Genomic DNA, 11,685 nt, shown 5'->3' on the forward strand with positions numbered 1-11,685 from the left:
ATTACTATATGCTTTTAATTTTCAATTGACTTAGACTAATAGCTTCTAAAGGGTTATCCTTAATACTAGATTTGCCAAATGATGGAAGATTTATGTGTCACAATCATACAGTATCTATTGTCTAGTGAAAATATTACTGATACTGTTGTGAACAACTTTCGTTATATGAGGAAAATTTCCACTTGGCATGTTGTTATTTTTTTTTTTTTAAAGAATTTAAGTAAGAATCATTGAATTAAAATGTCTGACTGCAAATTCTGAAATGAGAAAAACTTTTACCTAGTTTGACTTTTGCTTGTGTAATCATACAGTTTCATAATGCTAGATTGGTGTTAAAATTATATCAGATAATTAATATTGACTGTTGATAAATTTCCCATTTGAAATCATGGCAACTGAACAAGTGAAGATCAGTCCATTTAAGCTGTTAGTAACTTTAAAATATAACATTGGCAGTCTTTCAGCCTTTTAGGATTTCACTGAATTAAACTTTAAAGAAACAGCAGTGAAAGACTTGGTTTGTATCTGATTGTCTTTATAATTTGGATTTAATTCACAGCTGTATCCAAGCTTCCCACTCCCCAAGAGCCTGCCAGGTGCTGCTTCCTGTGTCCATATACTTCAAACTTGAGATAGCTTCATTGTTTTGAATTAGAATTACTTTTGCTTTGTGCCCTTTCATCACCCTGTATTTACTATTTTCTTGTTACTGTGGTTTCTGGAAATAAATTGGATGACAATTGTTTTGAAAACCTAATCTATATACAAACAAGTATTTCAGTGTTTAAATGGTACAGTGAATAGTTTAGCCATGAACTACCTCAGAGCTCATTAAAGTGCTCAGCATTGTTTTTGAGGTTAATCCCATTGCAGTCCAGAGTATCTTGATTGCTAAATCAGTGGCAGTAGAGGGGTAGAGCTCTTGCTCTACCAGTAAACGCTTCTTTTTCCATCTTTTTCTTATGTTGGAATTTTGTTTCCTTTTCCAACTAAAAATTCTATTTGCATGGAGAGTTTACTTAGTTTTATAAATCTGTTTTTAGGTGCAATAGTGCTTGCAATATATACAGTCACAAAATTCTCAAATGTTACTTATTTTCTTAAGCAGTGATACTTTTCTCCCACCCTCATGCATACACATTCTCATAGTTTAAGACCATGTAGTAAGAAACTAGTATTTTCCATGTATAACTTAGTCTTCTTTAGTTTGTAGGCAGTGTTCAGGGAATGGAGCATTTTTTCAGTTCTTTGTATTCTCATGAATGTATGGCTTGCCCGATGTCTTATTTATAGCACCTTGTCCAGATGCTGTCCTGCATCTGTCGTCATGTGGGCACTGTCAAGACACTTACCACCCTGCTGTCTGGCCCCTGGCATAGTCTGAACTCTTCTGTCAGGCAGCAGCTCTCATTTCACAGTGAGGACACTGAGATACGGGAAGATCAAGGCACAAACCTAATGCCCTAGATTGTTATAGTGACTGCGTTTTTGAGACATCATGAATTCCTCCTCCTTACACAAAAATTTCACGTAGAAAATAGATGGGATAGATGTTTTACCTGTTTTATGTGAGACCAAGACTCAGTAACTTCAGTAAAACTATATAGCAAATCAAGCCAAGAAGCAGAATTAGATTTCAAGTCTTTCTACATCCAGTTGTGTGCTTGTCCACCTGCCTCTAGGTTGTATACCCCAACCACAGCACTTCATTGTTGAAGAGCTTTTGAGCATGGCTGATGCTTTGGATTTCAGTTGTCAGCTGAAACGTCAAAAGATTCTGCACATCATGTTTGAAATGCTGGGAAGAGGAAAATGCCGTATGACTCCACCTAGGGAAGTTTTGCAATTTATGGCAGAGAGAGAGAAGGGAAAAAAGGTCAGGTCGAATGAGTGCAAATTACTAGAAACTAGAAATACATTGTGAATATACGTGGATGTACATGAAAACACATTCTTACTGAAACAAATTTATGTTAAATTCATAGACTTGTAAGATTTCTTATCTTCTTGGTCTACACAGGAGAAAACAATGGGTCAAAGCAGTTAAAGTAATTCATGTGATGTCAGACTGATGGTGGTGGTATCTTGGTGAAAAGCTAAATCTGTGGTTAAAGAATTGTTTTCTAGTTCAGCTTCAAGATGTAACAAACTCTACTGTTGTTTTTTGCTTTTTACCAAAGGCCGCCTTTTACCTTGTAGACGCACTACCTCTAATTTGTTTTCAACTGTTATTTCTGCTGTGTGGTATAGTCTTTGTATTAAGGCATATCAAACAGTGCAAAATAATGGATACTTTGCTTCTACCTTGGCTTTTCAAACTTCTTGTTACAATTTTGTCAACTTCATGACGTTTCATTTCTTCTTATCCCCTCTTCTGTTTTCTTGGCGTGGTTTTTTGAATATGTTTTCCAGCACTTCCTTATTATCCTTTTTTGATATTTAATGCGCTGTTGTTAGGCATTGAGGAAGTGTTTCATCCAAAATCACTGCTGAACTTCCTTCCCATGCTGCTGCCAGAAGTGCTGCAGACTAGCTACTTAATTTGCACTGGCAAAATTTCAAAGGGAAGGTCAGCTGGCCAGGTTATCCCCCTGCGGGGCTTCTGTATGTCTTCCTTTTAAATGCCATTTTTCTTCTGCCTGTTCTACTTTTTCCCCTTACTTGTCCATTGGGAGGAAAATGGCTCCAGCTAAGCCGAATGGTGTGAATCCTTGCTTTAAGGTGGAACTCTCACAATTTACCATGTATCACAAGAATAGTTTCAAGGCAATCAAGGCTATTTAGGTAGGGCTTTTTAAGATGTTGTCAGAAAAAGTAAATCTGGCAGAAAATGAACATTATAAAGTTGGGTCAGAAAAGCACAGGAGAAAGTGGCAGCATTTGGCTGTAGGAATGGTGAACCAGACCACAATGCCAGAAAGGCATGTGAAATAGAAATTCACAGAAGGATCATGAAAATGAAAATTCAGCAGCTGAGATCTATTCTGATTATGTGGTAGCTGCACTGGCTGTTATGTGTTGCTGAGCTCCACTGCTGATGTAATTTAGTTGATATAATATGAGCACAGCTTCAGTGCACTCAACTTTGGTCAAATTTAATTGTGTGTGTTTAAATTGCTAACAAGCTGAGGGGGTGTGAGTGCATCTAAAGGCACACAGGTCGTCTGCTTCCCCATAGGGAGAGCAGTTGTAATGATTCCCAGCATTGGTGAGTTTTATTGAATTCCAAACTACCATAAAAGTAATTTTTTAAAAAATGTGCTAATAAAACTCCTTTGAGAAACAAATTGCATAATTAAGTTGTTTCTGGATTCCCCTTATTAATATGGTTGATATATGGTTATATGTTTGATGAAGATAAATACTGAGCAGTGTTTTCCTCTTTCAAGGGTACAAAGTACACTTCGCCATTGCTTTCTTGAACTGGGAGTGGGTTGTTGGGTCATCAGGGGAAGCATGTTTGCCCCAAATTCTTCCGGGTTAGACTCTGAAAACTTGGTGAACTGAACAGTACAAATTCCAAAATAATTAATGACCCCAGCCGTTGAACTTGCTAGTTTCTTTGAATCTTAAAAAGAGAAGCAATGTTGTCCTGTGAAGGCTGATGCTATTAACTACATGATACACATTTAGGTTTTAATATGCCTTCTCATATTGCAGTCTGGGGGAGGGGAGAAGACCCTGGGCCAGCACTGGCTTTATCTGAGGGACATCAAACTGCCAAGAGTATTAGAGAAGCATTATGAGAAGATTTGGGATGAAGTTGGAGTATTGATCTTGTGAGATCCTGCATTCTGTGGCTTCATAGTAACAGCATTATTTTCAGTCCTGAAACAAAAGGACTTTCTCTTCGTGTAAGCTGAACTTAATCTTTGATTACTGATTACTCAGCTGGACTATTAGTAAAGGAAGGGGAAAGATCCAGACCTTCAGTCCTTACAAAATTGGAAGAAACAAATATGAGAATCCCACTTATAATAACTTTTTAATGAGTTACAATCAGGCTGCATCTTGTTTTGCAACTATGGACAATTGTTTTGCTTTATCGCTTAGCGGTATCACTGCAAGAAAAGTTGTAGAATTTCTTTACAAAACAGACTGTTGAATTTAAGCTCTTTCTTTCTAGACTTAGTCATGTCTTGTTGCTTTTAGTCTTCAAGAAAAAGAAGCTCAGTAACTTTTTTTTTTTCCAAAATTGAAAAGGTGAAATATTTAATCAGGAATCTAGTACTTGGGTCAAGTCAGTTTTGGTCCAACACCTAACTGCTGCTGATTTTGTGTAATAGAGCAGGAGATCTCTTAAATAGTTTTTCTACATACAAACTTGGTAAATTCCTTTTTTTCCAGAATCTTTATATACCAGTGCGGAGAGCTGGCTCAATTCCTCTTTACAGGTGGAAATGGGCAAATCTGACCTTCAGCAGTGTGGCTTTTCTACGCTAGGTTCTTGGGGCAGGCAGGCCTTGGCTTCCTGTCTGTGGCAGCAGCCTTTCTTGCTGACCTCAGTCATGGGTTTACTTTTGTCTTGCGTGAATTTAAATCGGGTTGACATGCTGTGAAGTTGAAATCAAACATATGAATTCTTTGCTGGACAGAAGCTCATCCAAAGAATGTTTGTGGTTTGGTTTGTGTTTTCCCACTGTACTTACACCCCAGGAAATGGGTTCTTAAATGTAAGAACCTGGTTCTGCTCATCATCTTATTTTAAAAGTCTTTTTCATCTTATTTTAAAAGCTTTTGTTTTTTTCCCCACCTCTTTCTGGGGAAAAGAGGAAGATCTTCCTCTGTGGTGAGGATGACTTTTTTTAGTGCTGTACGTGAAGGGAGTGAGTTTTGTCTGAACTTAGAGCAGAAAGACTGACTGTACCATCTATTACTGGTCCTTAGGTTCCTTCATCGGTGAATGATTACCTATATGGAGAAGAAAAAGGGGATGAAAACACCAAATCCAGTTACTTACCCTGATAAGAAAGGACTTGGTGAAACTGAATCATCAGTAATTCCCTGCTTAAACTCACAAGAAAGCTGAAATAGGCATTTTGGGGTACAATGAAGAAAAGCTTATCTAGGCTTATTAAATGTAGATTATAGCCTGTCAAGTGAAATAGCAATGTTGTAATTACCTTGTTTAGTTCTATTTTGAATTCCTTTTGTTAGTACTCAAGCTGCAATTAACATACTAGAGCAACCATTGTTTCTTCTTGCATTCCTTTACTCTTTCAACGGTCCATGTGAGATTGGGGAAACTGTACAACCTATTTGCATCTCTTTGAAAAGAAGTTATTGGAGCTAGTCGAAATTTTGGTTGATGTTTTTAATTTATCTGAATGGGATACTCCCCGTATCTGTGCACATGTTATTAATGCCAAGAAAAATGTAAACAGACACTACTTATGATCGTAAGTATGGTGAACACAACAACATGTGGATAAATTCAGCTTTTAAGTAGGTGTGCACCGTTTCATTATAATTAGGTGAAGGGAGTCACCAAATGTCACCAAGACAAGAGCTGTAAATGAGTTTTTCGGGACTACTTAATGTGTTTACTTTGTGTCAGATTTCTAAAGACACTTGGTTATACGTGCCCAGCCAAAGGGTGCCCAGGCTGCATGCAGACTGCGTGCAACGTACTTTGTGTCAGATTTCTAAAGACACTTGGTTATACGTGCCCAGCCAAAGGGTGCCCAGGCTGCATGCAGACTGCGTGCAACGTGCGACTTGTGAAATTCTGCACAAGTCTGCTGGTGCATTTTCATAATAGCTTTTTTTTTATTTTGAGGTTTTGTTCCTGAGCTTTTTATTTTTTACTAGGTAGATGTGTTCATTAGGCAGTAAATCACTGTTTATTCTACATGGAATAGAATACACTGTGATCATAAAGTAAACAACAAATGCATTTACTTTCTAAACCCTTTTATTTGTAACTAGTGTCTTTGACAGAGGAGTCTTCAACCAGTCCTTGTTGCTCATTGTTTCAAATGAGGGACTGATGGGATATGTACAGTTTTGGAGAATACATTTGATTTATAGCAAGGTTGATGGCAGAGTTGGGAAATTACCTTCCTTTGGCAGATCTGGAAAAATCTGCATTTTCTTCACTCAGGAGTCACCTTTTGGTTGACCTCTCTCTGTTACCTGTAGAGATGTCTCCTAAACAGATGTCCAGCTAACACTGGAAAGGTGTCACAGGGTACTAAGCAGGTCTGGTGTTTGGGAGCTGCGTTTTGCGCTTGCATATTAATCCATGACAAAGGAGTTGCATTTAGTTGCTGAAGTGATCATGGAGCTTCAACAGCACCTCCACCTTATTTTACTTGTTTTGAAATGAAATGACCCTTTGGAAGGGCGTTTCTATTGGTATTTTAGGGACAAGACACACAGGCCTTAGTAGCCCTTAATAGCAAATAGAAGTTCAAATCAGCTACTGGAAAGTCTTGTGCTTGAAGATCGCTTGAGTTTTCACTTTGTTTCTTTTGATATATTTGTTCCTCCTTGGTTGCTTTTCAAAGAGAACGGATTGTAAGGAAGGAGTAAGAATTACGCTTCAAGTGTATTTTAACAACACATCTATTTTATGTATAAAAATTCTGTTAACTTCAGGAGAGATATATTATTACATTGTCTAGACGCTCTGCAAGAGAGTTCAAATTCTAAGCACTCCTCTCCTTCTCCCGGCTCCCTGATAATGGAAATAAAATGAAGTATCAACTTATTTTTGGTTACTGGATTTAAGAATGGGACTTGGGCTGTAATAGTAACTACAGTTAGCTGTGTTGTATACAGCCTGGACTAATAGATTTGAGAAGAAAGCATTGCCAGCTGGAACGTACGTGTGTGTTATCTGCATGTGTGTTGTAACAGATGTTGAGCAGAGACTACTTACTTGTCAAAGGTACCTTGTAGTAATTTTTAAAAATGCTTGTTTGTTTCAGTACGTTTTTCTTGCATCACTAATTTTTTCCATAAAGTCAACCACAAATTGCATTATTGGGGATTCCAGCTGAAGCTTGTGGTGAATAGGAAAAAGATTAAACACAGGTTTTCCCTTTTCTCTGGTTGCCAACAGTGATGTCAGTGGTTTTAATGATCCTTACCTCAGCTTGCTGCAGTCCTTGCACACTCTATTAAAACGCTTGTCTTCTGCCCTCTTTGTATATGTTGTTAAGGAAATGCTGATGGCTGTTGATAAGAAACAATGAGGTATCCAGCCGATGACTTCAATTCCGAATAAGGTACTTCCACCTTGAAACATACTGTAATATTCACTGAGGAGAGAGGAGATTGAGACTGTTTCGTCAAAAATTTAAGTCGTCCAGCAAAGAACATTTGTACACTGAAATTGAGAATGGGGCTTTTATGTGTAAGTTATGCACAAACAAGAATTCCGTGGATCCCAAGGCCTTAGAGTTCGACTGTATTTCCAGTGACCTTGGAAGAGCAGCTTTGCTCTCAGAATGGCTGTTTTCTTGGCATCTTTGTGTGCATTCAGGCACAACAGGCACCACTGCCCTGTAATAGTAGCAAGGGCTGTCATTCTCAGTTACACCATTTTTCTTTCGTGGAAAGAGGTTTGTCAGAGGAATTGGGGCTGTGAAAACAAATCATTGCAATCGATGATCTCAGAGGGTCCGTAGCAAAGTGTCTAAATTTTTTTTCCTGACAAAATTAGAAGAAAACAAAAGCTACCGATACATTTTTATCAAAGGGTGATAGATAGATTTCCATGTTGTACTGCTGAAGATACTAGACATGTAATTACAAGCTGGAAACTGCTCTGTGCCCCTGTGTCCTGTCATACCTCCAGCTGAAGTTTGTATGAAATGCAGCCTGTGCCAGTTCATGTCCTACATGATTCTGGCTCTTCATCCCAAGTCTCAGACTCTTGGATGTTTCAGCCTGCTGTGGTTTTTTCACTCTCTTTCTGCATCCATGGGACTCTAATATGTGAGCATCTGCGTTTCTGTAACTGTGGGTTTCCTTAGTATTAAATAGACTTGTTACTCTCTCTTCCTTTGTTCTTCTGACTCCTGAATCCAGAAGTGAATGCTCGCTAGTAGCAATTGTGATGACGTGTCTTGACTGTATTAGTTGAATTGGTGAGGATTTGGATTGGACAGACCATTTTGTTCAATACATGATGTATTTGAGTTTAGATGAACAGAATACTAGTGAAGAGGCATAATACTTGGTCCTGATACTGCAAATTGCTATTTATGTACTTAAGATCTCTTAGCAGAATAAGGTCTGGCGATGTGGAAAAGCTGCTACTTGCTTTCCTTCTGCTCACCCTGTACGTGCAGGGCAGATTGGGCCGTGGGGCCCTGCTGGTGGGCACCCAAGGTTCCTCTGGCCCTGCTGGGCGGGAGCCTGGTGTGAAACACCCACCTCAGCTGTGCAGCATGCAAATCACGCCTGTTTAAACGAAGCCGTTTCCCCTTTGTCGCTTGTCTTTATTAATAAAGTATGGCCTTACTGGCTAATTTTAGGTCCAGCGTAGTTGCAAGCTGCAAAGCTATGTGAAGCTGTATATAGATATTTGGGTAGGAACATTCCAGTAGATCGCAATGTGAGTGCAAAAGAAAGTTGAAAGTAAATAAGAGATCTGTGAGATAATTCTCCAGGGAGTTTTCACAGCATACCACACATCACTTGCAGGGATAGGCTTTCCTTTCACTTGAAGGACCACACAAAGTAAATTCTGTTTCTTGGGCAATTAAAGAATATGGGACAGGAGGTCTTTTCAGCTTTTTTACTTCAGCATGTCTATGGGAAGCCTGTATTTGTACTGAGGAAAATGCACTGTTTACCTATCTTTTCATGAGCATAGTTAATATCGAATAGAGAAATAGACACGCTTTTATGTAAAATCTAAGTCTTGCTTCATCAGATTTTAGGTGAAACTCCTGAAATGTAAATCATGGTAGTTCTCTAACCCCAGTTAAAACAAAAGCAGTACTCATTTCGGTGGTGCGTTGTTCAGTCCCCAGGGGGTATGGTTGCGTGAGACCATAGTGCGAAGAGAAGAGGATGGGGCTGCACTCTGGGGTGGCTCGGGGATTGTGTGCTTGCACAGCCGCCCCACTCTGTCTGCGTGCCTGCGGCGGGCCATTGCGCAGGGCCTTGGGAGGTGCTGCATGGTCTGCCACCTCCACCCTGCGTCCTCCAGCAGGGACACTGCTCCCCGCTGGGGGCTGAAGCATCTGCCTCAGGGTTGCCAGCAGGACACGAGGCAGATGGGCACCAAGAGCGCCTCACTGCACACTACGTCCTTTGTGACCAGAGCCCCTGTACTGATGGCCTGGCTGCGTAAAATCAACTGAAAAGCGGAGTTAAGAGGACTCCTTGATACAGGCAGTTGCGCTGTGTGCTGGATCAGGGAGGCTGGAGCCAAGAGAGAAGGAAGACTGGTGGGACAGGGTCAAAGGCAGCTTCTGGCGTCATTCCCCAGTAAACCTATGCTGTGCGTTATTAGGGTTGGAGGACCTGGTTATTCACCCAGTCTCTCAGAGAGAGAAGCTGAATGTATATAAATTTGTGGACTTAAACAGGATTTTCTGGATACAATTTTTTTTTTTTTTTAACTTGTACGTCAATACAGAATGGTAATGCTGCACCCCTAATGCTCCATTCCTTGGTCATCCTTCTCATGCAAGCCATGGCATTTGCAGGTGGCCAGGAAGCCCTACAAGGAGGCCTGATATCTAATGCATCTTTCTTGCAGTGGGTGAAAACACCAACAGCAGGCTAATGGTTTGAGCTTTTCTTTCTCTTGTCACAGGAGCTTGGCAGAGTTAATCAGTGTGGATGCTTAAATTGTTTCTGCTTAGGTGAATCTCTTGCAAGTCTTAAATGTGTTTCTGACTACTTTGAATTTTATTGCCAACATCTGTTTTAAATGCTTTTGGGATTCAGATGCTTGAGTACGGTTCAACTGTGTATGCCATAATTTTTCAAAGTGCTAACATTTTCGGTTTAGATGCTAACTCTTTTAAAGAAAAAAAAAGGGGGGGGGATAATTACAGTAAAGCTTTTAAAGTGCCCATGATGCTAATTTTTTTTTCTCTTTCAATTTCAGAATGATGACCTATACAACCTCAGCAAATCCTTCTTTTAACTCATGGGTATCAAGACTATAAATGTTTCATGCTATCACAACTAGGACCTCACCTCCTCCTCCTCCTTCTCCTCCTCTTCCTCTGTAAATGGGTACGATGCATCCAGTTCAGTTTGTTTACTTTACACAAACCTCAGGAGTTAGTTGACTGAGCTGCACATTCTGTGTTGTGCCAAGCAGAAGCACTGTGACACCTGGACAATGAGTCTCTCTTACTTCATCCTCTACCATAAGGACTTAGCTGGCCACAATGAACTGATGTGCCCACCACTGTGTCATGGTGAGAATGGGTATTTTACTAGCACATTTACACAACTTCATTTGCTGCTGAAAACCTGTATGACAAATCATCATTGTAAATTATTACATACAAAACTTAATGTTGGTTGAAGAGTATTAAATATTTAACATAGGTTTTGATTTATACATGTACTTTTTTAATTAAAATGTAACTTTTCCTACAGCACATCTTTTTTGATGTGGAACTGAGGTATACTATATTCTGTTGTAAACAGAGTGGGAAACCTGCTTAAAACAAGGCTTCTAAGAATAGAGTAGGGTACTATTCTTGTTTTAAGATTGTAATTCAGAAAATAATATAATATGAGTCATTGGTCCCTGGGCCTTGATTGTACAGTCATATTTACTGATACTATCAGTTGTAAGATAACCCTGATGTTGAGTTGAGTTCTTTCCAAAAGAAAAATAATTTTGTACTCCTTGTAAAATAATAGTCTGTATTAACTACAATGAAGACAAACATTCTGTACATGTTATTTACAAGTGTCAACTTGAATCCATCAATTGCACAGAACTGACAAAAAAAAAATCGGAAAAAAGAAATCAAAGTCTTCCATTGTATATATTGTAAAGAAAAAAAAGCAACCAACAGAAATCCACAAAACAAAATAAAAACAGAAAGGGTGAACTTTTCAAATTGACTCTTTCCCTGGAATGAAAATGTGGGTGTTTGTAAATTCTGGAAATCTCTTTCTATATGTAATAAACTAGATACTGTTTTATCTGCTGTAGTGGTTTTTTGGGTTTTTTTGTTTTCTTGGTAAGCTGTCTCAAATATCTCAAACTGTCCTACCAGTTTTCCTTGATATTTCCATTGTGTGTAATTGAGAATGGCTGTGGGTCACCATAGCTTAAGAATAAAGTCAAGTGTAATAGGTATAGTAGGGAGTATGCTTCCTTTAATTATTTCACTAAAGCTCTTGTTTCAGTTTTCTGGAGAATCTTCAGGATACAGCCCTCCTTCCACTTAACTCAGTGGAAGAGTTCACAGCAAGTGAAATCACTGGAAGCCATAGCAAGACTTCAGCATAAAATTTAAAAAGAACGGTCCAGGTGATTGTCTGGAAATCAGTGCAAGAGGAAGGATGAGGAAGAATTCTTCTGCGACTCTCCTGTACTCCACTCTGGTTCTGCGCAGATAGAAATTCTTTTGTGTGTAGCATTTGCAGAGCCTTTATTCTTTTGGGGACTGGAAAAATACTGAGATCATGGATTTCCAAGTAAAATGTTACTGAAGTGATAATTGAACTTGAAGCCACGTCAGGTCCCTG

General features: G+C 39.1%; 1 protein-coding gene across 1 annotated transcript in view; it reads left to right on the top strand.

The window, feature by feature from the left end:
• The window catches only part of IRS1 (insulin receptor substrate 1), a 54,466-nt gene extending 43,143 nt beyond the window's left edge, over window positions 1-11,323 (top strand). The window contains exon 2 of the mRNA XM_082487141.1: window positions 10,076-11,323. The gene's annotated coding sequence lies outside the window, so the exon portion shown is untranslated. The remainder of the gene's footprint in view (window positions 1-10,075) is intronic.
• Window positions 11,324-11,685: the final 362 nt, after the last annotated feature.

This window comes from Vanellus vanellus (genome assembly GCF_965231255.1).
Source record: "Vanellus vanellus genome assembly, chromosome: 8".
Lineage (NCBI taxonomy): Eukaryota > Metazoa > Chordata > Aves > Charadriiformes > Charadriidae > Vanellus > Vanellus vanellus.